This window comes from Cervus canadensis, chromosome X (assembly GCF_019320065.1).
Source record: "Cervus canadensis isolate Bull #8, Minnesota chromosome X, ASM1932006v1, whole genome shotgun sequence".
Lineage (NCBI taxonomy): Eukaryota > Metazoa > Chordata > Mammalia > Artiodactyla > Cervidae > Cervus > Cervus canadensis.
The window spans coordinates 69,822,955-69,848,415 of record NC_057419.1 but is presented as its reverse complement, the minus strand read 5'-3'; the positions used below and the strand labels follow the sequence as shown (position 1 = coordinate 69,848,415).

The following is a 25,461-nucleotide window of genomic DNA, read 5'->3' as shown; positions in this document are numbered from 1 at the left end:
CTGGATTCACAGCGGCAGCTGTCATTCCAGACCTCAGATAAAGTCCCAAGTTTCCCTGGTGATATTCTTAAGATACCCTTGTTCTCAAAAGGAATATTAGCAGTTGTTAAAGACAAGCAATCCTGGTTAATTGCTCCAGAGCAATGTGTCAAAAGATTCATAAAAGTATAGAGAATGCAGTCACATTTTAAAGCAGTCACTGTATGCAATAAATACTGTCTGCTAATTCGGAAAATTTCTATTATCCATCTTCTGAAAATGAGTTGGAAATCAAGTTTTATAGGCATCCTAATTTTATTTGATTAGTATAAGAACCAAAAGCATGAGTTAATGGTGTATTACCATTCCCATGTACTATAAAGATGTGTTAATGAAATATAATTGTCAAGTATTCCATACATTAATATGAACCACATGTGAAAATTTGATGTGCTTGTCTGCTCTATAAAACATCTTAAACAGGCCTTTATGGATATTTTACAGCTAATTCAGAGATCTCAACCACGGCCTAGAAGAGTAACTTAATTTTTGCATCACCATCTTCCTTTCTGCAAAGTGAGTATCATTGCAATTTGAGAGCAGAAAACATTTTTTTCTAAACTCTGTTTTATAGGACACTGCTGATCTTTGAGATGTTAATAGGACCCTGTGAACAATAATTTTGGAAATGCTAGGTAAATAGGTTTTCTCTTTGCAAGACTTCTGCGAGTCTTTACCATGTATTATGTACAGGGCTGATTTATGCACTGCTTCCCTGGTGGCTGAGACGGTAAAGAATCTGCCTGCAATGCAGAAAACCAGGGTTCGATTCATGGGTCAGGAAGATCCCCTGGAGAAGGCAGTGCAACCCATTCCAGTATTTTTGTCTGGAGAATCCCTGGACAGAGGAGCCTGGGCAGCTACAGTCCATGAGGTCGCAAAGAATTGGACATGACTGAAGATTTATCCACTAGGCACTATAGGCACAGTGCCTGAGATCCACAATACTTTTAGGAGCACACAAAAAATGTTTTATGTCTTTTCAAATAAGAAGAAAAATGAAAACATAATAATGAATCCAGCCTGGATTACTTTACAATGAAGTGAAGTGAAGTGAAGTGAAAGTCACTCAGTCGTGTCCAACTCTTTGTGACCCCATGGACTATACAGTCCATGGAATTCTCTAGGCCAGAATACTGGAGTGGGTAGCCTTTCCCTTCTCCAGGGGATCTTCCCAAGCCAGGGATCAAACCCAGGTCTCCCGCTTTGCAGGCCGATTCTTTACCAGCTGAGCGACAAGGGAGGCCCACAGTCATAAGTGATATTTTAGTAATTTTCTATGGAGAAAGTAGCCCACAAAGGCAAAAGTGTCTTGAGTCCACAAATATCATACTATAGCTCTGGTTAAGATTCTCTAAAAGATGTGATGTGCAGGATTTTCCAGCAGTTACTCGTGCATGAGTATCTATTTGTAGAGTTTCTCAGAGGACAAGGGTGAAGAACATGTAGAAATATTTATGTACTGAAATGAACACTGGAACAAGAGTTACAAGAATTAATTTTAGTGATATCTGGTACTAAGTAACTATGCTTCTTTGAGTAAGCCATGAAACATCTCTGGGTCCTAGACTTTTTTTAATATCTACCTGTCTACCTACTTATCTACCTATTTATCTGTCTGTCTCTCTATCTGCACTGGGTCTTAGTTGCAGCATGTGGGATCTAGTTCCTCGACCAGGGATTGAACCTGGGTCCCTTTCTTTGGTTTCATGCAATTTTAGCCACTGCCCACCAGGGACGTTCCTCCTAGACTGTTAAGAGACAAAGTGATGGCATTCAACTGAATGTGTCGACTATGCCTTCCAGCTTAGAAGGAATATGATTTTATATTTTTTGTATGCTCATATGGTTTGCTGATTTTTTTAAAGCTTACACACATAGGTTAGAACACACAACTTCCAAAGAAAAGAGTACTATTCTGGATTGAAAGTCAGAAATAAAAGCTTTAGCCCTACTTTGGCCTTAAATCATTTCTACCAATAACAAAATCCTCCATAGGTTTGTCTTTCAAGCAAGAAAAAGAATAAGAAATTTGAGAATGTTCATATCTTTAGTATGTTTTCTCTTCGGGTACATGGGAATTAAATTGAGAATATTCTCTTCTTGTGATGGGGCCTGTGGTGGGGAGGTTGACCAAGAGAGAAAAGGGAAATTTGTCTTCTGTGTTTCAAGTTTGTGTGACTCCTTGACTGGTTGTACTAGCAACTTATCTTTTTTTTTTTTTCAATTTTGTTTGGCTGAGCTGGGTCTTTGCTGCTGCAAGAGTTTTTCTCTAGTTGTGGTGAGTTGGGGCTACTCTAGTTGCAGTGTACAGGCTTCTCATTGCAGAGCATGGGCTCTAGGCCTGCGGGCTTCAGTAGTTGCAGCCCATGGACTCTAGAGCAGTAGTTGTGGTGCATGGGCTTAGTTGCCCTGCGGCATGTGGGATCTTCCCGACCCAGGGATTGAACCCATGTCTCCTGCATTGGTAGGTGGATTCTTTACCACTGAGCCACCAGGGAAGCCCCCAACTTATCATTTTGACAGGCTGAATTTTGGGTTTTTTTCAGATAACAAAAAAGAGATGCAGTACGGATGATTCTCTGTTTGCATGCTAAGTTGCTTCAGTTGCGTCTGACTCTTTGCGACCCTATGGACTGTAGCCCGCCAGGCTTCCCTATCCATGGGATTCTCCAGGCAAGAATACTGGAGTGGGTTGCCATGCCCTCCTCCAGGGAATCTTCCCGACCCAGAGATTGAACCCGGGTTTCCTGCATTACAGGTAGATTCTTTACTGTCTGAGTCACCAGAGAAACCTGATGGTTCAACGCATTAGTCTAAAATTCAGGAGAGAGGTCCGATCTGGTGTCTTTTATTTGGGAATCTCTTGCCTAGTGGAAGTAGCTCAAATAGGAGTAGAATAAGAAAAATCCTAGGGAATAAGAGAGAAAGGTAATGAATTTAGGATATAAGTGTAGGGAACGTCAACTTTAAGGGGTAGTTATAGGTAAGCAAAGTCCTAAATGTGAGATTAAACACACACACACACACACACACACACACACATGAAGCAGATAAATACAAGAAAAACTAGAAAAGGATATTATCAGGAAATAGAACAGAGGATATTTGTGTGGTCAGGCCCCTCAAGATGGGTATTGTCTTGCTCTCTGTCCACCACCGCCCCCTGCCCAACTAGTGCCTGCTTCATCTGTATCTAACTGCAAAGTTCTGACCTTCTTACATATTTGCCCCAGGCCCCAGCTGGAGATTGTTCTCATCAAAGGGGCGGTGAGGGGCGTGCCCTCTACTGGTTTCCCTGGTAACTAATGAGCCCATCTGAGGTCTATTCCCTTATAACTGGTAATCTCCTCTCCCCCACCCCTGGGAGCAAAGACTGCCACCCTGTTCTGCCTGGCGATCCTGTCTCCTGTGTTCGCTGGGCTGTCACTCCAGGACCTCGCTTCAGACAGGTAAGCTCCCCCATCCATTAAGCCAGTGACGTCTCTGTCACTGACTTCGGGTCCTTTCTTTGGTCTGGAAGCTGGGCAAGCACAGCTTCAAGGAAGATTATAAACAAAGAACATTATAATGGAAATAGAGCAGAAAGTTTGAAAACAAGCCCTTATATTCACTGCAAGTGAGACATGAGTCACTCCAACTTTGCTGGGAGTCAGCTCAGCATTGTGCAGCCATGCCTAGAGAATATTTATACGCTTGCACACAGTAGTTCTTTTTCAGTAATTCTAATGAGATAATCCAAACGAAATGGTCAAAGACTTATATACTAGGAGGTGTATAGTAATTTTAGTTACAATAGAAAAGATTTAAAATATGGATGAAATATCTAGTAGTAGAGAAATAGCTGCTGCTACTGGTGCTAAGTCGCTTCAGTCGTGTCTGACTCTGTGCGACCCCATAGACAGCAGCCTGCCAGGCTCCACCGTCCCTGGGATTCTCCAGGCAAGAACACTGGAGTGGGTTGCCAGAGAAATGGCTAATATATGGCAGTTCATCCACTTTATAGACTATTATGCAGCAGTTTATAATCATTTTCAAAAATATTTAAGGATATGGGTTATATAAAAAGCAGGTAAAAGCTCCTATACAGAATTGTGTCTGTATATATCTATATCTATGTATTTATATCTGTATCTTTGTATATTTATATACTTCAAAATATTAACAGTGGTTATCACCAATTAGTGCCTTTACAGATGATGTTATTTTTCTTCTTTGTACTTTCCTAGATCTTCCACATATTCTGTAATTGCTATGGTATGAATGATGTGTCCCTCCAAAATTCATATGTTGAAATTCTAAAGTGATGGTGTTAGAAGTTGGGGCCATTTGGGAGGTGGTCAAGTCCCAAGGGTGGAGCCCTTGAGAATGGGATCAATGCTTTATATAATAAAAGAAGTTTCAGAGCTCTCCCTGCTGCTTTCACCAGGGGAGGATCCAGTGACAAGTCTGCAGCCTGGAAGAGGGTCTTCATCTGACCACTGGGCACCTTGATCTCAGACTTTCAGCCTCCAGCACAGTGAGTAATAAATTTCTATTGTTCGGAGTTGACCCAGACTGTGGTATTTTGTTATAGCCCTGAGTAGAATAAAACAGTAATGAACAAGCACTGCTTTTATTATCAGGAAAAAAAAGCACACAAGATTACACTTTGAAAGGAGAAAGCAATTAGCAGAGTCAAAGACAGAGTGAAGTCTGGTTACATAAAACTGGAAGATGTGTGTTAGATTTGGCAATTAGGTCATTATGCATCTTAGGGAAAAGTTTCAGTAGAGGAATGTGGAAGGCGGATTTCAGAGCTCAAGGGGTAAAACTGAGGTGAAAAGCTTTTTTTAAAAAAACCAGTTTTTTCTGTGATTTCAAAAGAGCTGAAAATGGAGGAACAGAAGCTTGATGAGAGTTGACTAGGATGCAGGTGTGAGGGCCTCTTAAAATGAAAAGGTCTTCAGGTGTTTATGGGCTGAGGGGAGGATCCAGTAAAGAGGCCGAGGAAGAGATGACTGACAGGGCAAGGACGGGTGGATACAGAGGGAGATTGAGGTGGGCCACTGGCTTGGGTTGGCCTTGAACCAGGAAGGGACGTTGCCGACTTCCAGAGTGAAGGAAAGAAAGTAAAAAGCAATGAATATAGATATGTTTACAGAGAGATTGAGTGAGACCTCCCTGATGACCTCAATTTTTCCACTGATGTAAAGGCAAGGTCACCTGCTGGGAATGAAATCAGCAGTTGTTTGGACGAAGGACTTAGGGTAAGTTTGGGGACGTTTGCTGATGGGAATTGAAGAGAGCTGATCAAGACTGAGTAAAGTGACCGGAAGGTACCCTGGGAAGCCACCCCTTCTGCAGACAGTAAATGTGTGTGGAGCCATCATGTGTGAAAATTGAAAAATTGAACAGAGTGAAGCTACCAGATGGGAATAAGTTGATGTGGAAGATAGAAATCAGGAAGTTGTGTTCAAGTGGAGCAGTTACTAAGCCCTGACAAGATTGAGGGTGTGGGTTTTTGAATAAGGTGCTAAAGGCATTGCAAGGCCTTTAAGTTGGATGATCTATGTCCGTGAATGTTAAAATCTCCTAGAATTACGTGAGGAGAGGAAGACGGGGAGTTGGGCCTTTGGTGAGCAAATGGATAACCAGTTGGCAAGTGGATTGGCTACAAATTAGAATGGCTCGAGGATGGAATATGAATTGTAGTGAATCTCTAAAGAGAATGCAATTTTCAGGGAGCTCAGCTCAGTGCTGCCTGATGACCTAGATGGGTAGGATTGCAGTGGATGAGGGGAGTGTGCATGGAGGTCCAAGAAGGAGGGATATGTGTATATGTATAGCTATACAGCAGGAACTAACACAACATTGTAAAGCATTATACTCCAGTAAAGTTAAAAAAAAAAAAAAAACATAGAATGTGATTTTACAAGAGGATGGGAAATCGTGTTCAGAAGCAACATTGACAATCTGTTGAAATGCCAGCTCACCTCTTGGATTCACTGCTCACGGGGTGACAGGCCTGGCAGCCTCTACTGAAATGAACTAAACAGGAGAAAGTAAGGCACTTGGGAAGGGGCTAGATATAATTAGCAAAAAGAGAGAGAGCTTGTTACCCCCAAATTTAAGATGGTTAGGAGTTTGATAACAATAGAATGAAATTGTCAAAAGGACCCCACGGTTGAATGGGGTCAGTAGTTATAGGAATCAGGAAAAGAAAACAGGCAATGGCAAGATGGTAAAGATATAAGAGAGAACAAAAGAGGCTTATTGTTCAGAAGTTAACCAACGAGTATATAGCAGCAAAGGACTGGCCTTAGATGCTTTGAATTTGTACCAAGTGGTTTGGGGGCCAGAACTAGGTGACTCCCAGGCAATATCTGCCTCGGTGAGATGGTGAGTAAAGCCACATATGTATATATTAAAAAACTATGATAAACATGGGGGGAAGAAAATGTTTCTCCTCATTATAAAAGAGGCTCTGTGTGTGTGTTCATGCTCAGTTGCATCCAACTCTTTGCAGCCCCATGGACTGTAGCCCACCAGGCTCCTCTGTCCCTGGAATTTTCCAGGCAAGAAAACAGGAGCGGGTTGCCATTTCTTCCTCCAGGGGATCTTCCCAACCCAGGAATCACACCTGTGTCTTCTGCATGGCAGGTGGGTTCTTTACCACTGAGCCACCTGGGAAACCCAAAAAGAATGCTGGTATAGTCTAATACTAGATTTCTGCTTACTAGAGGCTACAGAATCATTATGTTCAGGATTGATACTGAGGTCATATTTATTAAATATGTAGTCAAGGAAAATACTCATGATTTTTGAAGAGCTGAATTTAGGTGGTGGTTTTATTTCCTAATGGAATGAAATCAATACCTGTTTTTCCCAAGACATTTAACTTGGGAAGAAATAATCAGTCTTATAAACAGATTTTTATGCCCAATAGCTGCACCGTATTCTATTCTTCTGTTTGGAAAGTGCCTGTCTCACTTTTCCAGGCTCCCTTGCAGCTGTGACCTAGACATGTGACCTGGGCCTGGCCTATGAGCTGTGTACACATCAGACTTCAAATCAGTAGCTAGAGATGTGAAGAAGCTGTGACGAAGGCATTTCTCTCTGGCAGTAATAGGGGGATGCAGCGTTATGGGGTCTGGTACACAGCATGACTGAAACAGCGTTCTCCTGGTACTAGTTTCATAGTGTGATGTTGGCTTCATTTCAACCCATGTGGCCCTCCATTCTCCTTGCCTTTTCCTGAGCCCATTACTCAAATCCTCCCAGTGATTTTATGGCCTACTAAATGGTCTTTTTCAATAAATTTCTTTCTTCTTAAATCTGCCAGAATTGGCTTCTGGTACTTTGAACTGTAAACCCTGGTTGAAGCTTAAATTCCTACCACCAATCCTGAGTATTCTGAATGCAAGCTTACCCCGTCACCCGGCAATTCCACTCCTAGGTATACGGTGAACAGAAATGCATACATTTATTGTACTGGAATGTTTATAGCATCATTATAATAAAAGGTAAAAACTGAAAGCAATGCAAAAACATCAACATTTAAATTTTTGCATTTTATACAGGGGTATAGTTGATTTACAGTCTTGTGTTTCAGGTGTATAGCAAAGTGATTCTGTTATACATAATCTCTTTTTTTTTTTCAGATTCTTTTCCCATATAGATTATTACAGAGTATTTAGTAGACTTCCCTATGCTACACAGTAGGTCCTTGTTGATTATTTATTTTATATATAGTAGTGTGTATGTTAATTCCAGACTCCTGATTTATACCTCCCCCCCCCACGACCTTTTCCTTCTGATAACCACAAATTTGTTTTCAAAGTCTGTGAGTCTGTTTCTATTTGGTAAATGAGTTCATTTGTATCATCTTTTTAGATTCCACATATAAGTGATATCTCATGATATTTGTCTTTCTCTGGCTGAGTTACATCACCGAGCATGATAATGTGTAGGTCATCCATGTTGCTGCAAATGTATTTCATTCTTTCTAATGATGTTGTTCAGTCACTAAGTCGTATCCAACTCTTTGTGAATCTATGAACTGGAGCATGCCAGGCTCCTCTGTCCTCCACTATTTTCTTGAATTTGCTCAAATTCATGTCCATTGAGTTGGTGATGCTATCTAACCATCTCATCCTCTGCCGCCTCCTCCTCCTTTTGCCTTCAATCTTTGTCAGCCTCAGGATCTTTTCCAGTGAGTCAGTTCTTCTCATCAGCTGCCCAAAGTATTACAGCTTCAGCATCAGTCCTTCCAGTGAATATTCAGGACTGATTTCCTTTAGGATTGACTGGTTTGATCTCCTTGCAGTCCAGGGGACTCTCAAGAGTCTTCTCCAACACCATAGTTCGAAAGCATCAATTCTTTGGCACTCAGCCTTCTTCCTGATTCAGCTCTTTCGTCTGCACATGACTTCTGGAAAAACCACAGCTTTGATCATACAGACCTTTGTTGGCAAAGAGATATCTCTGCTTTTGAATATAATGTCTAGGTTTGTCATAGCTTTTCTTTCAAGGAGCAAGTGTCTTTTAATATCACGGCTGCAGTCTCTGCAGTGATTGTGAAGCCGAAGAAAAGAAAATCTGTCACTGCTTTCACTTTTCCTCTTCTGTTTGTCATGAAATGACAGGACCCGATGCCATGATCTTAGTTTTTTGAATGTTGAGTTTCAAGCCAACTTTTTCACTCTCCTCTTTCACTCTTATCAAGAGGCTCTTTAGTTCCTCTTCACTTTCTGACCTTAGAGTGGTGTCATCTGCATATCTGAGGTTGTTGGTATTTCTCCCAGCAATCTTGATTCCAGCTTGTGCTTCATCCAGCCTGGCATTTCACGTGATGTGTTCTGCATAGAAGTTAAATAAACATGGTGACAGTATACAGCCTTGTCATATTCCTTTCAATTTTGAACCAGTCAGTTGTTCTGTGTCCAGTTCTAACTGTTGCTTCTTGACCTGTGTACAGGTTTCTCAGGAGACAGGTAAGATGATCTGGTCATCCCATCGCTTTAAGAATTTCCCACAGTTTGTTGTGATCCACACAGTCAAAAGCTTTAGCATAGTCAATGAAGCAGAAATAGATGTTTTTTTCTTGAATTCCCTTGCTTTCTCCATTATTTCCACATATGTTGGCAGTTTGATCTCTGATTCCTCTGCCTCTTCAAAACCCAGCTTGTACATCTGGAAATTCTCAGTTCGTGTACTGCTGAAGCCTAGCTTGAAGAATTTTGAGCATAAACTTGCTAGCATGTGAAATGAGTACAGTTGCAGAATAGTTTGAATATTCTTTGGCATTGCCTTTTTTGGGGGATTGGAATGAAAACTGACCTTTTCCAATCCTATGGCCACTGCAGGATTTTTCAAATTTGCTGGCATATTGAGTGCAGCACTTTCACAGCATCATCTTTTAGAATTTTAAATATCTCCATTGGAATTCTATCACCTCCACTAGCTTTGTTCATAGTAATCCTTCCTTAAGGCCCATTTGACTTCACACTCCAGTATGTCTGACTGTAGGTGAGTGACCACACCATCATGGTTATCCAGGTCATTAAGACCTTTTTTGTATAGTTCTTTGGTGTATTCTTGCTACCTCTTCTTAATCTCTTCTGCTTCTGTTAGGTCCTTACAGTTTTTGTCCTATATCATGCCCATCCTTTCTTGGGTAACTCAATGAAGCTATGAGCCTTGCTGTGCAAGGCCACCTAAGACAGATGAAGAAGAACTATGGATGGAAGTTGGAAACATTGTGTAGGAGGCAGTGACCAAAACCATCCCAAGGAAAAAGAAATATAAGAAGGCAAAGTGGTTGTCTGAGGAGGCTTTACAAATAGCGGAGGAAAGAAGAGAATTAAAAGGCAAGGGAGAATGGGAAAGATATACCCAACTGAATGCAGGGTTCCAGAGAATATCAAAGAGAGATGAGAAGGCCTTCTTAAATGAATACAAATACAGGAAAACAATAAATGGGAAAGACTAGAGATCTTCTTTATGACTGAGTAATATTCCATTATATATATGTACCACATATTCTTTATTATTCCTCTGTTGATGTACATTTAGGTTGCTTCCATATCTTGACTATCGTAAATAGTTCTATGAACATTGGTTTGCATGGGTCTTTTCAAAGTATGCTTTCTTCCAGATATGTGCCTAGGAGTGGGATTGCTAGATCATATGGTAACTCTGTTTTTAGTTTTTCAGGATCCTCCATAGTATTGTCCATAGTGACTATACCAATTAACATTCTCACCAATAGTGTAAGAGGCTTCTCTTTCCTCCACACCCTCTCCAGCATTTATTGGTTGTAGATTTTTTGATGATGGCCATTCTGACTGGTGTAAGGTGATGACCTCATTGTAGTTTTGATTTGCATTTCTTAATGATTAGCGATGTTGAGAATCTTTTCATGTGCTTTTTGGCCACATGTATGTCTTATTTGGAGAAATGTCTATTTAGATCTTCTCATGTTTTGATAGGATTGTTTGTGTTTTTGATCTTGAACTTTATGAGCTCTTTGTGTATTTTGGAAATTAATCCCTTATCTGTCATTTTGTTTGCAAATATTCTCTCCCAGTCTGTGGGTTGTGTTTCAGTTGGTTTCCTTTGCTGTGTAAAAGCTTTTAATTTGAACTAGATCCCTTTTGTTTATTTTTGTTTTATTTTCATTACTCTAGGAAGTGGATCAAAAAAGATTGCTGCAACTTACGTCAAAGAGTGTTCTGCCTATGTTTTCCTGTAGGAGTTTTAGAATATCAGGTCCTATATTTAGATCTTTAATCCGTTTTCGAATTTATTTTTCTGTATGGTGTTGGAGAATGTTTTAGTTTCATTCTTTTACATGGAGCTGTCCAGTTTTCCCAGCACCACTTATTGAAAAGACTGTCTTTTCTCCATTGTATCTTCTTGCCTCCTTTGTCATCAATTAATTGACCATAAGTGTGTGGGCTTTCTGTGTTTGTAAAAGTAAATCAATATTTGTTCATTATGTAAAATGAATAATTTCTGCCAACTTCTTACAACTCTACAATGACATTGAAGAACTACCACTATTGCAACAATATGGATGATTATCAAGCCAAATGTTGACCAGAAGACAGCAAAACTTACATACCTATTCATTCTATTTAAAAACATGTAAGATTATACTGTAAGTCAGGATGCTGTTACCTTTGGAGAGGGAATAGTAATAGCACAAATATCAGGCTTCTAGGTTTCTGGTCATGTATTGTTTGATCTATGTCAGGATCATGTGAATTTGTTTCTTTTTTGATAATTTGAACAGTACTCTTAAGATCGGTGAACTTTTCTGTTTGTGGTTGTCTATGGAAGTGCACATGGAACAAATAAAACTGAGGCTGTGAGAGATCACATAACTGCCCAAGATCATATAAATGTTCAGTTAGCCAGGCCGTCTGACTCCAGTTTCAAGCTCTTAGAATTCCCACAACTATCCTGTGAGGAAGGCATTACCAACATCGTTAAGTGAAGAATCTGAGGTTCAGAGAATTAGGTGCCTTGCCCAATCTCAAAGCTATTTGGTAAGTGATGGAGCCATGATCTGTATAAACCCAGTTTGTATGTGCTTTTATTTCATTTGGCCACGTGGCATGTGGGATCTTAGTTCCCTAATCAGAGATGGAACCCACGCCCCCTGCATTGGAAGTGCCAAGTCTTAACCACTGGACCGCCAGGGATGTCCCTCTATGTGATTTTAGTTCACCACATAATGCTCCTGAAAATGGGAAAAATAGATGATACTAGTGTCATACAAATAGCATATATAGAAACTATACTGTTGATCTGGAATGATGTCCATGTTATACTTAAGTCAAACCAACAGGGTACAGGGTCTCGTGTATGATATGCTGCAATTTGTGCCAAATTTGAAAATCTTTGTATGTGCATTAGTGTATTTTCTCTCCTAAATATCTCTGGAAGGATCCCCAAGAAAGTGGTAACACTAAATTGCCTCTGGGAAGGTAAGCAAGGTGGCTGAGGGACAGAAACAGAAGAGAGAATTTTACTGTCAACTCTTTAAATCATTTCAATTTTGAAACGTGGGAATATACTATGTATTAAAAAATCATTTAAAAATCTTAATTCTGCCTGCAACTAAAGTTAAAGCTTCCCAGCGTAATGCATGAACAGTGCTTAGAGATCAGGTACTCAGGATTTTCCGGGACTCAGTTTACATCTTCATTTTAGGTGAGCACTTATTTTCCTTGTATCTCAGGTTCTTAATCTTATAATGAAGTGAGATTGTGTGTTAGCTCCTTCTTGGCACTTTTGGAATGTCAGTGGCATAAAAGCTACAGTTTTTTATGATTAAAAGCGCTTCTCCCACATGACATCTCATTAGAACATGATCTCATGCTTTCTCTGTCTTTCCTAAGTAAACACACCCACCAATGGCTCTGTCTAATCCCTCCTCATTCCAGATCTTCCAAACACCTTATCTGCAACGTGAAGAGCCCCTGCCACTTTCAAAGTGTGTTGCTCTGGGCCTAAAATTTTGTGTGTGTGATCAAATTTTAAAACATTCAGAGACTGGCCAGTAGGGCCTTAATATGTTCATAATGAAAAGAGAGTAAGTTATGTGAAGTAACTTATGCCTTTTGTAGGAGAAATGTCTTAACAGAATTCTAAATATAATGAATGAATAGATGGAGTAAAATAAAACACTCTGCCCATAAACAGTATTTGGAAGAACTCTTGGCTTTATTTTGCTGTGACATTTGGTCTTCAGTGCTATCAGAGTCAGAGGGATAGTGTCTCTTTTTGTAATATTTATTTATTTAGTTGATCTTAGTTGTGGCATGTGGCATCTAGTTTCCCAGTCAGGGATGGAACCTGGGCCCCCTGCATTGAGAGCATGAAGTCTTAGCCACTGTACCTACAGGGAAGTCCCTGGAGGGTTAATGTATTGATAATCTATTTTGTTTTGGAACTCAAGGAATAGCCTATACCTTGGAAAGGTCAGTATGCATTATTTTTATTTTTCAAGCATCAGTTGATATAACCATATGTATGGAGGCAAATCATTAGCACCATTTACAAATTAATCATCCTTATTGAGCATTTGAGCATTAACTGGTTTTTCAGAGAACTCTGTCCTAATTGCATCAGGACTCCCAAGAACAAAGAGAAATTTTCCACCTTGTAGGTCTGTTCATAGCTCTCTTTTTCCATTCAACAGTGCTGCAAGTAATCACCCAGGTTTTACATAATTGAATACAGCATAAATACATAAACATATGTTTGGAGAGAAACCAGTACACTCATCAATAAAATGTTCATGAAGATATTTTTTAAATGATGTTGAATGGGAACTGAAATGCTTCAAGGACATCAGAAACAGTTGGCAAGCCTGTTTGAATTGATGAAGCGTTTTGTGGGAAAGTACATGTGAAGATGGAATAGTCATACTGGCAGAGGTTTAAAAACTACCTTATCATTTTGAGTATTTGACAGTTTTTAGTACGGCTCAAAGATAGCACTAGAAATTTCAATTCTTTGTTAATATTTTGTACATTGTCATCAATTAACTTCTTTTTCTTTAAGTGGTCTTAAAGATTTGCTCATTCTTTTAAAAATTTTTACTGAGATATAAAATATTACAGTAAAGCACACAAATCTCAAATTTTCAGCTCCAGGAACTTTTGCTCTGACACACTACACAAACACACATACACTAGGATAACCACCACTCAGATCAAGATAGAGAACATTTCCAATACCTCGAAAGGTTCCCTCATGACCTTGTCATTCATAGCATATTCCCAGAGGGAACCAGTCCTCTCACTTTATCACTGTACATTTTGTTTGCCCATTATTGAAACTTAGACACGAAAGAGTAGATTCCATTTGTCTAACTTTTTGTTTTCATCATTATGTCTGTGACACAAATGCATGTTGTTTTGAGTATAGCAGTAGTTCATTCTTTTCCATTGCAGAGTAGTATTCCACTGAATGAAGATACCATAGTGTGTTTATTCATTTTACTGTCGATGGGTATTTGAGTTTGTGGTTTGATGCTATTATGAACAAAGCTGCTAAGAACATTTGCATACCTGACTTTCACCCTCAGTTTCTTGGGAATAAATCTAAATGTGCAGTCACTAAGTCATAGGGTCAGCCTTATGTCTAGCTATAGTAGATACTGGCAAACATTTTTCCAAAGTGATTGTACCAATTTGCATTCCTGGAAGCAGTGTTTGAGAGTTCCAGTTGTTCCATATCTTGGCCAATACTGGGTGTTGTCAGTTTCTTTAATTTTCGATAGATGTTTAGTTGGATCTCATTGAGGTTTTAATTTGCATTTACCAGAGGAGTAAAAATGTTGAGAATTTTTACATATGCTTATTGTCCATTTGGGTATCCCCCCTTTCTGAACTAATAATTCACATCTGTTACCTATATCCTGACTTGCTGCATTCTTAATGTTTTTTAAATTGCATTTATAATCCAGTGCACTTCCCTCAAAAGTATAGCAGTCAGTTGGAAAATAAATTTGACATACACTTTGTTTATGACATATTTACTGTACTGCATCAGTTTTTTAAATAAAATATTTGTGTGTATATGTGTGAGGTAACATGAAAGAGTATGTGTATCACAAGAAAGTAATTGATTAAAGAACTTGCATTATCAGTTACAATCATTTGTTCTTTTAAACTAAAAGCCTGTTCTACCATTATAAAAATGAGCCATGTGCAGTGACAAAATTAAATCCTGGTGAGGATGTGAAACATCAGGAACTCTCATAAATTCCTGGTGGGATGACAAAATGGTATGCCTACTTTGGAAGACAGTTTGGGAGATTCTTACAAAACTAAATATATTCTTACCATCACAATGCAGCAGCCATGCTCCTTGATATTTATCCAGAGGAGCTGAAAATTTACCTCCACACCAAAACCTGCACACAGATATTTGTAGCAGTTTTATTCATAATTGCCAAAATTTGGAAGCAACCAAGATCTTCCTGAGTAGGTGAATAGATAAATAAACTGTGGTCCATCCAGACCACAGTCCTTGGAGTCTTACTCAGCACTAAAAAGAAATGAGCTATCAAACTATGAGAAAACAAGAGAAAATATTAAATCCATATTATTAAGTGAAAGAAGCAAGTAAAAAAAGGGCTTCATACTGTATGATTCCAACTGTGTGACAGTCTGGAAAAAAAAAAAAAACTATGGAGACAATAAACAGATTAGTAGTTGCCAGGAGTAGGGAGATGGTATGGGAGAGATGAATAGAAAACAGTGGGTTTTTAGCACAGTCAGAATTTTCTGTATGATGTATAATGATGGATATACATATCATTGTACTTTTATCCAAAGTCATAGGCTATATAACACCGAGAATGAATCCTAAGATGAACTGTGGACTGTGTGTGATTATGATGTGTCATTGTTGGTTCAGCCTTGTTTTAAAATAGTGTACCATTTCCAGTTAGCAGTCAGTGATGTTGATAGTAGGGGAGCCTATGCACGTGTGGGGACAGCAGCTATGTATTAACTATCTATATTTTCCTTCCAGTTTCATTGTAAATGTAAAACTGGTCTAAAAATAGTCTGAAAAGATGAACCAAATTCTTCCAGAACTTCCTGCCTTGCATTTTGCTTCTAGAGCCTGATATCAAGACATAGAACCTTAATTTGATAGTCATTATTCACATCAGAACAACTAACAGAAGCTCTGCTAATATGACTTTGTTAATTGCATTCTTGCCTCATCAGATGTATAGAAGGTGGTGGTGTTTAGTCGCTCAGTCGTGTCCGACACTTTGCGACCCCATGGACTGCAGCACGCCAGGCTTCCTTGTCCTTCACCGTCTCCCGGAGCTTGCTCAAATTCATGTCCATTGAGTGGGTGAGGCCACCCAACCATTTCATCCTCTGTTGTCCCCTTCTCCTGCCTTCAATCTTTCCCAGCATCGGGGTCTTTTCTAACGAGTCTGCACTTTGCGTCAGGTGGCCAAAGTATTGGAACTTCAGCACCAGTCCTTCCAATGAATATTCAGGATAAAGGTATAATGATACACAATTTGTAAAGTAAACTTTGCAAAAATGACTTAGTTACATTTTGAAATAACAATGATAGTAACAGAATGAAAAAAAACAAAAAACAAAAACCACTTTTGATTCTTCAAACCCCATTTACGTGCATTATTTTCACCAAGACTGGTGACAACCTGTGAGAAGGGTGAGGTGGGTATATTCTGTACCATGTAAAATTGAACATTGAGGAAGAGAAAGGTTAAATGTGTGTATAAAGACATGTTTCTCAATTTCAAAAGTACTGATACATATCAATAATGAGCTATTGATCGGCCACCTCAATTTACTTTGCTATGGAAATGATAGAGAATGTTCTTTCTTGTACTCACCCCCTAGCATTCACAGAGCCCAATCAATGGACAATTGATTCAAGTATTTTCTTGAGTTAAATCCATCTCAAATTGAGCACAAGATTGACTGTTCTTTGGTGGCTTGTGACATCAGCTGAGCAACATGAGTGAATTACAGCTGCATGTCTCCTCTAGGGCTATCTATTATCCAATATGTCTTATTTAATTTTCGGTTTCAGGCAGGCAAATTGACCATGTATACTTGCTTGTGTCAGTAGCTAATTTTAGATTGCTAATCTAATTGGAAATGGCATGCCCCTTTAGCTTGTCATGTAAAAATTCACATTTTCTGATTAATGTGATTCATTTATATTAGATTTGACTTGACAGAATGGCAGTGTATAATATAGAAGGCAAGTATGACAGGCTTTTTCTCTCTCCCACTCAGTCACACTCTTTATAAATGATCCAGTCAAGGCATCAGCCTAGTATCTTCCCTTTAATGAGAGAAATTGTGAACTTGCACCTATTCTAATGGGACTTTTTTTGGTGTTTTCTCACAAGCAGGCCAACCTTTCTCAGAAGGGCAACCGTTTTATTCAGAGTTCTGTGTTTACATTCATTTATGGCAAATGGACAAACTGCCATGAGACGAAGGCAGCTATTGCATGACTTGGGGGGGTGTGTCTAAATTACTTGGAGGTTGGAGAAGGCTGGGCATTCATGTTTTAAACGCAATTTTAAGGAAATGATAGGAATTACGAACTGTATCAGTGAGAAGTGATGTTGCAGTCAATCTGGGAAAAGTAAGAACTGGTAAAAATAAAAGGAAATGTTTTTTTAAAAACCTAAAAAAGGAAACAAAACAGGTTAGGATCTCTGGTTAAAGAAGACAGCTTTACTGTAAATGATTTATATGAGTTTTATATACTCTATGCACTTCTATTTTACAACTTTTTCTTACTATAATAATTAGTAGTTCTCAGAGGAATTAAGGGCTTCATTTTACCTATTTTTCTTTCAGTTGGATTGGAAAGAAATGGTCTGCCTGGGTAGCATTGCTCGGATTTAATCTTTAAAATATCTGTAGGCCTTATGTCTGTCTTGTATTCATAAATAAATTTCATTTTTAGAAATCTCAGAAACCTTTGTTGAAATATAATTTACCAATCAAATTATATATATTTGAGGTATACAACTAGATGATTCAATATGTGTATATGTGATTACTGCAGTCAAGCTAATTAACACATGAATCACCCCACGTAATTACCATCGAACACTTAAGATCTACCTTCTGTAACTGAGTCATTTTTGCAAAGTTTACTTTGTAAGTTGTGTATAATTACACCTTCTATACATCTGATGAGGCAATAATGCACAATTAACAGTCATATTTGCAGAGTTTCTTTTAACAAATTTCAAGTATACAATACACTATTACTAACTATAGTCACCATGCTCTATATTAGATCCTTACAACTTACACATCTTATAACTTAGAGTTGATACCCACTAACCAGTATCTTCCCATTTCTACCTCCCAGCCTTCAGCTACCACTATTCTACTCTCTGCTTCTGTGAGTTTGACTTTTTTAGATTCTATGTATTAGTGAGATCATACAGTATTGGGTTTTCTGTATTTATTTCACTGAGCAGGTTCAGGTTCATCCATGTTGTCACAAATGGCAAGATTTCCCTTTTTTCTCAGGGCTGAAAACTACTCCATCACATGTATGTACCACAGTTTCCTTATCCATCTGTTTAAGTTTCCATACCTTGGCTATTGTGAGTAATGCTGCAGTAAGCATGGGAATGCAGGTGTATTCAAGGTATTGGTCATACTGATTGCTTTGGTCCTATAATTCTACCCGGAAGTAAAATCACTCATTCAGCAGTTCAATTTTTAATTTTTTGAGGAAACTCCATACTGTTTTCCATTAGAACTGCACCAGTTTACATTCCCACCAACAGTATACAGGGGTTGCCTTTTCTCAGCATCTTTGCCAACACTTGTGTCTTTTTATTTTCATTTCATTGTCTCTTTTTTGATGATAGTCATCCTGACAGACGTGAGGTGATTCCTCCTTGTGGTTTCAATTTGCATTTCCCTGATGATGAGTGGTGTTAAGAACTTTTCATTTATGTGTTGGCTATTTGTATGTCTTCAGAGAAATGTCTGTTCAGAGATGCTATAGGCAGCTTTGTCTAAAAAGAACTGTGGGTCACTGGTGGCCTTCTACCAAACAAAATTTCTTAAAAGACATTTCTATTCCTTCATGAAGTTACTTTGCTCATAAATCTGCCCCATTCATCCCTGGAAGCTACTTTGTCATGAAATTGGGGTAAATACCTAGATACTTAGAATAAGAAAAATGAGGACTAGTTCCATGGGTAGGTGTGGTCTTTATGCAGAAGACCTAGAACTCAAATATATTTGCTTTGTGGGAAGCACAAAACTCTCAACTGGAGTCACAGGGCCAGTAAGTTAGTGGAGCTAGGTGTTTTGATTCCAAATCTGATGGTGTTTTAAAGAGTCAAACCCCCAAAATGTACCATAAGTATCCATTGCACTTTTCCACTCTTAACCAAAGTTGGGAGTGCTAAATGGGAATTAGAACATAAATATTCTCTAATGTAGCTAGTTGTTCTTATACATCTAAAAGGATTTCATTACTCAGTATAAAATCAGGTGTTGCTTTAAATATTCTTTATAGCTATGTATTTCCATGAATGTAGGTGGTCACTGCATTCTGTAATTTCACTGGCCAGTAACTGATGTTCTGGTTGATCATAGATGATTAGTGAAATGATTTCAGCTGTTTGTCTACAAAATAAAGGAAAATTATTCACAACTAATTCTAATGTGTATTATATCACACCATTTAATATTTTCTGTCTGAGAATTTTATCTTTCATATTAGCTACTAGACTTTGGATCTATCAGTACTGTTAACACACTGTGAGTATGTGTGTGTTGATATAAACTAAGTGCTTACTGCTGACCCTGAGATTAGAAAATATATCCTTTCTGTACTCTGTGCAAGTTAGTGCCTGTCATTATATCTTGTATATGCAAGCTCAATAAGGTGCATTTATTTAAATGGAATTATTACTGTCTACACTTTAAGACTAGAATAAGATCATCAACTTACAGCCCCAGAGAGGGTTCCTATCCATCTACTTTTAAATACAGTTTTTGTACAAGGTCGATTTCATATGCTATTGAAATATCTATGATGAGGAAAGCCACAATAATGGCCAGCACTCCAGAACTTAGAGGCCGACCCTTCTTCATTATTCCTTTGCTACTGCCATAATCCAGAATTTGATATCTCAGCCTGGGACTTCTATAGTAGTCTTACGGCACGCTTTCCTAAGTCTGGTCTCCAGACAGCCAGTTTGTTTTGTCACTAACAGGAATAATTTTTCTTACGGGCTACTATAATTTTGCTCCTTTCCTGTTCAACAAATGTCTTACCACACGGAGGCTCAGTCCTTCTGGGCTGATGCCAGTTTTCCATCATCAGAAGAATTCTGCTGTTGCATACGAGCTCACATATGTGCATTTAATCCTCAGCAAAGGGACCATTTTACAGATGGGAAAACTGAGACAGAGTGGGCAGTGACATGCAAGACGTCACAACCAACCTGTGTTTGGCAGAGAAGGTGTATGACTTCAGGTTGTCCCTGTGTAAGCCCTGTCGGCTGCCTCATATGCCTATGTTTAGTTTTCTAACCTTATTTCTTCTCGCCTTTCTACACATAAAATTGGCGCTGGTCATTCTGATATCCACAGTATCTCCACAAATACAACATGCTGGTACGTTTGTTCACCCTAGCCCTTTATTGGAATACCCCATCTCCTTCTTGGAGAGACTCAGATCCCACTCATCTTTAGGGGTCCCACAAGCCCCTTTCACTCTGTCCTCACTGCCCTTCCTCTGCTTTCAATCTTTCTATCATACAGTTCCCAGTATTAGCATATTGTCATCATTATTTGATGGATGTTAATCATACCTACCAAAACATATTGTGAGCTGCCTGAGGGCAAGTACCATATTTTATATGCCTTTGATAATTCTTAGCACAGTCATAAGCCCATTGTAAATGACAATAAATGCTGGCTGTTTAACCGTTATTTTTGCTTTAAATGAAGCTTTCCTTTTTTTTGTCCTTTTCCCAATAAGTACTTGTTCACAGACTGAAACTGAATTTTAGCCATCAGTCATTCTACATTTCAGCTTTATAATATAACAACAGTAATTCTTATTAGGTTCATTTCCCTATTCAACATAAAACAGTAAATGTAAAACATGGGGGAAATAACAAGTTGCTTTAAGACGTTTCAGATGCCATTTGGAATTTTCAGGTTGAGCTGACGAAATAATTTGAAAATGCTGGTGTCATGCATTTTCAAATATTACTTTACTTTTGGCTGCGCTTGATCTTAGTTGCTGCGTGTGGGCTTTCTCTAGTTGTGCTGCACGGGCTTATCGTGGCGGCTTCTCTCTGCGCAGCACAGGCTCTAGAACACACGGGCTTCAGTAGTTGCGGCTCCTGGGTTCTAGAGTGCTGGCTCCGTAGTGGTGGCTGACGGGCTCCGTTGCCCTGCAGCATGTGCGATCTTTCCAGACCAGGGATTGAATCTGTGTCTCCTGCATTGGCCGGTGGATTCTTGACCACTGGGCCACCAGGGAAGTCCATATCATGCACTTTTATAGACCCCTCCCCCACCGCCAAATGGTCTATTAAAATGGAATAGCCAGACAGTTTGTTCAGGTTTTTCTGTAAATATTTATTTAATTATTTATTAAAAACAAACAGATCTCCATGGCTGATTCATGTCAATGTATGACAAAATCCACTACAATATTGTAAAGTAATTAGCCTCCAACTAATAAAAATAAATGAAAAAAATTAAAAAAAAAAACAAAAAAACACAAACAGATCTAAAGAATGTAGTAGGCAAGGTAAGATGAGACCCTCTAGTTCCTAATGTCACTTCACACTGTCTAAACATACTGATGAGGAAACAAGTCTTAATAAGGTGCTGGCTGCAGTGTGTACCCCAGCTTGGTTCTTCCTTTATTTCTCTCCCATATTCCTCCTCCTGTCTCTTGTACCCTCTCCTACCACCTCCTCTTTCCCTGCCCTGCCAAATATCTGACCATTCTTAGGACTCATATAGTCTAAATAATTGTCTTTGCATTTTTCTGATGTAGTCGGAGTCTCAGAGCCAGAGAGAGAGAAATAGAAACAGGCAGGCACAGGGAATCTCCATCCTAACTTGATAGAACATTTCTGTACAAATTCCTAGTGATAAATACTTATATGTAATCTTTGTATCCTTTTTGTATCTTTTTTAAAATTTCCACATCACTCTTTTCTCAACTTTTTGCACATTAATGATCCTGGTATAGGCATTTTCTAAGATTGATGGATAACTAGCTAAAAGGTTTCATAGCCCAAGGCAAGGGAGAGGTCCATTAACTTCACATGGTCAATAATTTCCCTGGGTAATGCCCTCTTCTGAGACTTTATTACTAATAAAACCCATGTTTTAATGTTCAGAAAAATTAAACATCATTGTAAGCTGTTCATTCTTAAAATTATGCCTGTCCTTGCCTTTTTGCTGTGTCTTCATTCCTCAAATACATTGTTACACTCTTCTTATATATTTCTTTAAAACTTAAATTTTTTTCTTTTTATATATTGAGTCCCACACCTAGAAACTCATGTTCATTTTCAAGAGACACATTTGTGTATTCCCTTAAATACAGGAATTAAGCATGGTATTCTGAAAAGGAGTATCTGTAACAAGTAGCTTTAGTCAAACTATATATTTATATCTGATGGGTCTACTAGGATTACTGGGATACAAAACCACCATCTGAAAAAAAGAAAAAAAAAGATACCATCCATTGGGGAAAATAACATAACTTTGTTTTGTTGCCCTCTTATTTAATGGATTGACTCGGACTGAATATGAGGCTCTCTCTTCTGCAGACCTTCCTTTTTCATCCAGAGAAACCTTCTGTGGACTATTACTGGCCTTTTTGTAATTGGTCAGCCTGTCTGAAATCTTTCACGGTTTTCATGGCTTTTAATTTTTAAATCTCTTCCTTTCACAAAACTTAAAATGTCCTTTGTATTTTCTGAAATAAGTCCAAATGCGCTTTCGTTTTCATTTAAGATAAGCTTAAGGCATTAAATGATCAACTAACTGAGAACATCTACCTATATTTTTAACTCACGCTAGTAAATTGTCAATAATCTATAGTCTTGGGTGCATACTGTCTCATACTATTTCCAATCCCAGTTTTTTTTTTTTTTTTATTTCAGTGATCTAAAAAACACAGAAGGAATGGGTTGGGAATCAAAAAAAAAATCTTATTTCGAGCTCACCCTTACCAGCCAAGTGACGTCCAGGAAATATGGTAGTACATTAGTTGTACATTACCTCTCAGAACCAATGTTGAAAAGCAGTGATACTTGGCTTGCCTTGTAAACAAGGCATTAGTAAGAAGGAGTGGAGGCAATGTGGATGAAAATGCTTTCTGAAATCTAAAACCCCCCCAAAAAAAGTACTATTGCAATAACTAGCAAACTGGAATAGATGTAGCTGCATTTCAGCCTTTCTGCTTCTCTCGGCGTGGAATGTCTCTCTATAAATTACTTTGTCTGCCATTGGCAATTTGCAAAAGGGAAAAAAAAATCAAGGTCAAGAAAATATGCTCATGGGTTATTCTTCTGCATATTAACAAGTGAAAATGGTCCCCATTATTGCCCTATAAGTTATAAAACCTGGGGGAGCCATGTTGGCTAATTATGTTAATAGTTAGATGCTGGAGGATGTTGAAGATTAATTCCTATATAGAATTTGCCTCATCATTCATTTCTTACCTGCCAATCTGTTCCAACTACTAGTCAATCAGGCAGAAAGCACAGAACTCCAGCCATTAGAAAACAAATGTCCACACATATTTAACTACCAGTGTGCCTGGATCCTTCATCTTTGATGAAAATATATTGCCTGTGATGAAATTATATTGTAAATATTTGCTTGACCTTTTCAAATGGAATGGGTTTACCATTCTCTATAGAGCTGTGTAATATATGCATGCATAAAAATGGCTGTTCAATCAGATCAAATAAATACTTCCAGTCGTATTTTCTGTATAATCTGCTCTAGAAAAATCACTCCATTTTCTAATGGATTCAATAGAAGACTAAAAGAAGCTACTGATTTGAGGCAGCTTAAAATGGGCAGCGGGAAAATGATTAAAATTAGTAAAAAGTTGGGCAGGAAATCTTCATGAGAAATTCATTAGGTGTAAAAATTCATATTCCTTGATAAACTAAAAGGAATTGCAAATGTGTGCAGTGCTTTCAACTAGGTTAGTATTGTCATTTGAGAAAGAACACTTCATTGTGAGGAACCCTCTCTCTCAGAAGGCAGGATATTTAGTAGCCACGCCTGCCTTGCCATCTAATGACCCTACCCACTGTCATTGTAACAAACAGCTTTTTTTAGGACTAGGAATAACCCACTATTGAGAACCACTGGAATAAAAATTCTACATGTTAAAGTTGGAGTAAGATCTAAGTTTTTGTCTCGAAACTAGACAACACTAGAAACACATAGAAATAATAATTTTGAAATGACAGATAAATCGAATTTTGAAGATAATTTTAATTAATGACAGTGGAGAAAGCACTTTCAGTTGTACTTGGTTATTACATTTACAGATGAGTAGCTTCCGTTGAAACCAACTTTTAAATCTTAATCACTTTCTGTTATTTATGATAAAATGCAGTTTACTCTACAAATGAATTTTATGAATTGTGTGAATTAATTTGACTTATAAATTGACAATTTCCTATCACTGACTTGAATTTTCTTAGTCTGGACAAATTGCACTAAGTTCCCCCCACCAAGAACACCAGCTCTGCTGTCATAGTTACTAATATACATCACCCTGTCCTCATATGGCATTGACTCCAAGAAGTTTCCTGTTGAATTCTTCTCCAGATATTTATCGACTGGCAAATAAATGTCATGTACTTTCCGTAAAATACAGTCAAGAGCTGATAGCTACAAATACCATCACTGTTTTGAAATAGAATCTTTATTATGGCCTGTAGGTTCAGTGTGATTTGGTCCCTGGCTATCTCTGAGACTTCATTTCCTACTACTTTGTTAAAAAAAAAAAAAAATCTGGCCGTGCTAGGTCTTAGTTGTGGCACTCAGGATCCTTAGTTGTGGCTTGTGGGATCTAGTTCCCTGACCAGGGATCAAACCTGGACCCCTGCATTGGAAGCACAGAGTCTTAGCCACTGGACCACCAGGGAAGTCCCAATTTCCTACTCTTTAACTGCTCCCTTCTCTTAGTTGCACTGACTTCCTCATAGTCCCTAAAACTGCCTTCTGCCAGCTCCTTCAGGAGGCCTTGCCCTGGCAAACCCACCTACCTGGATCTTGTTATTCCTGATTGTCGAATTCTTCTTTTCTTCTTTCAGAACTCCACTCGTGCCCTCAGAGAGATCTTTTAGGACCAGTGTATCTAAATGTGTTTCCTTTCACTCTGTCATTCTCTGTACCCTTTAGCTGGCTTTTCTTGTCTAAAATCTATTTAATTGGAGGATAATTACTCTACAATACTGTGATGGTCTCTGCCATACATCAGCATGAGTCGGCCATAGGCGTCCATGTGACCCCTCCCTCGGGTACTTGCCTCCCATCTCCCTCCCCACCCTACCCCTCCAGGTTGTCGCAGAGTACCAGCTTTGCATTCCCTGTGTCATACATTAAACTCCCACCAGCTATCTGTTTTATATATGCTAATGGATATGTTTCCATGCTATTGTCTCAAATCACCCCACCCTCTCCTTTCCCCACTGTGTCCAAAAGTCTGTTCCTTAAAGAACTGCCACCTGCCATTTACTCCATAGTAATTATTCAGTAGGGCTTCCCTGGTGGCTCAGTGGCAAAGACTCCACCTGCCATTGCAGGAGACACAGGTTCAATCCATGGGTTGGGATGATCCCCTGGAGTAGGAAATGAAAACCCA

At 38.7% G+C, this 25,461-nt stretch overlaps 1 non-coding gene across 1 annotated transcript; it reads right to left on the bottom strand.

Annotated features, from left to right (window-relative positions):
• Window positions 1-24,670: 24,670 nt before the first annotated feature.
• On the bottom strand, window positions 24,671-24,742 carry TRNAG-UCC. Its single transcript has one exon. It is a non-coding gene; the product is annotated as a tRNA-Gly (tRNA).
• Between the last annotated feature and the right edge of the window lie 719 nt (window positions 24,743-25,461).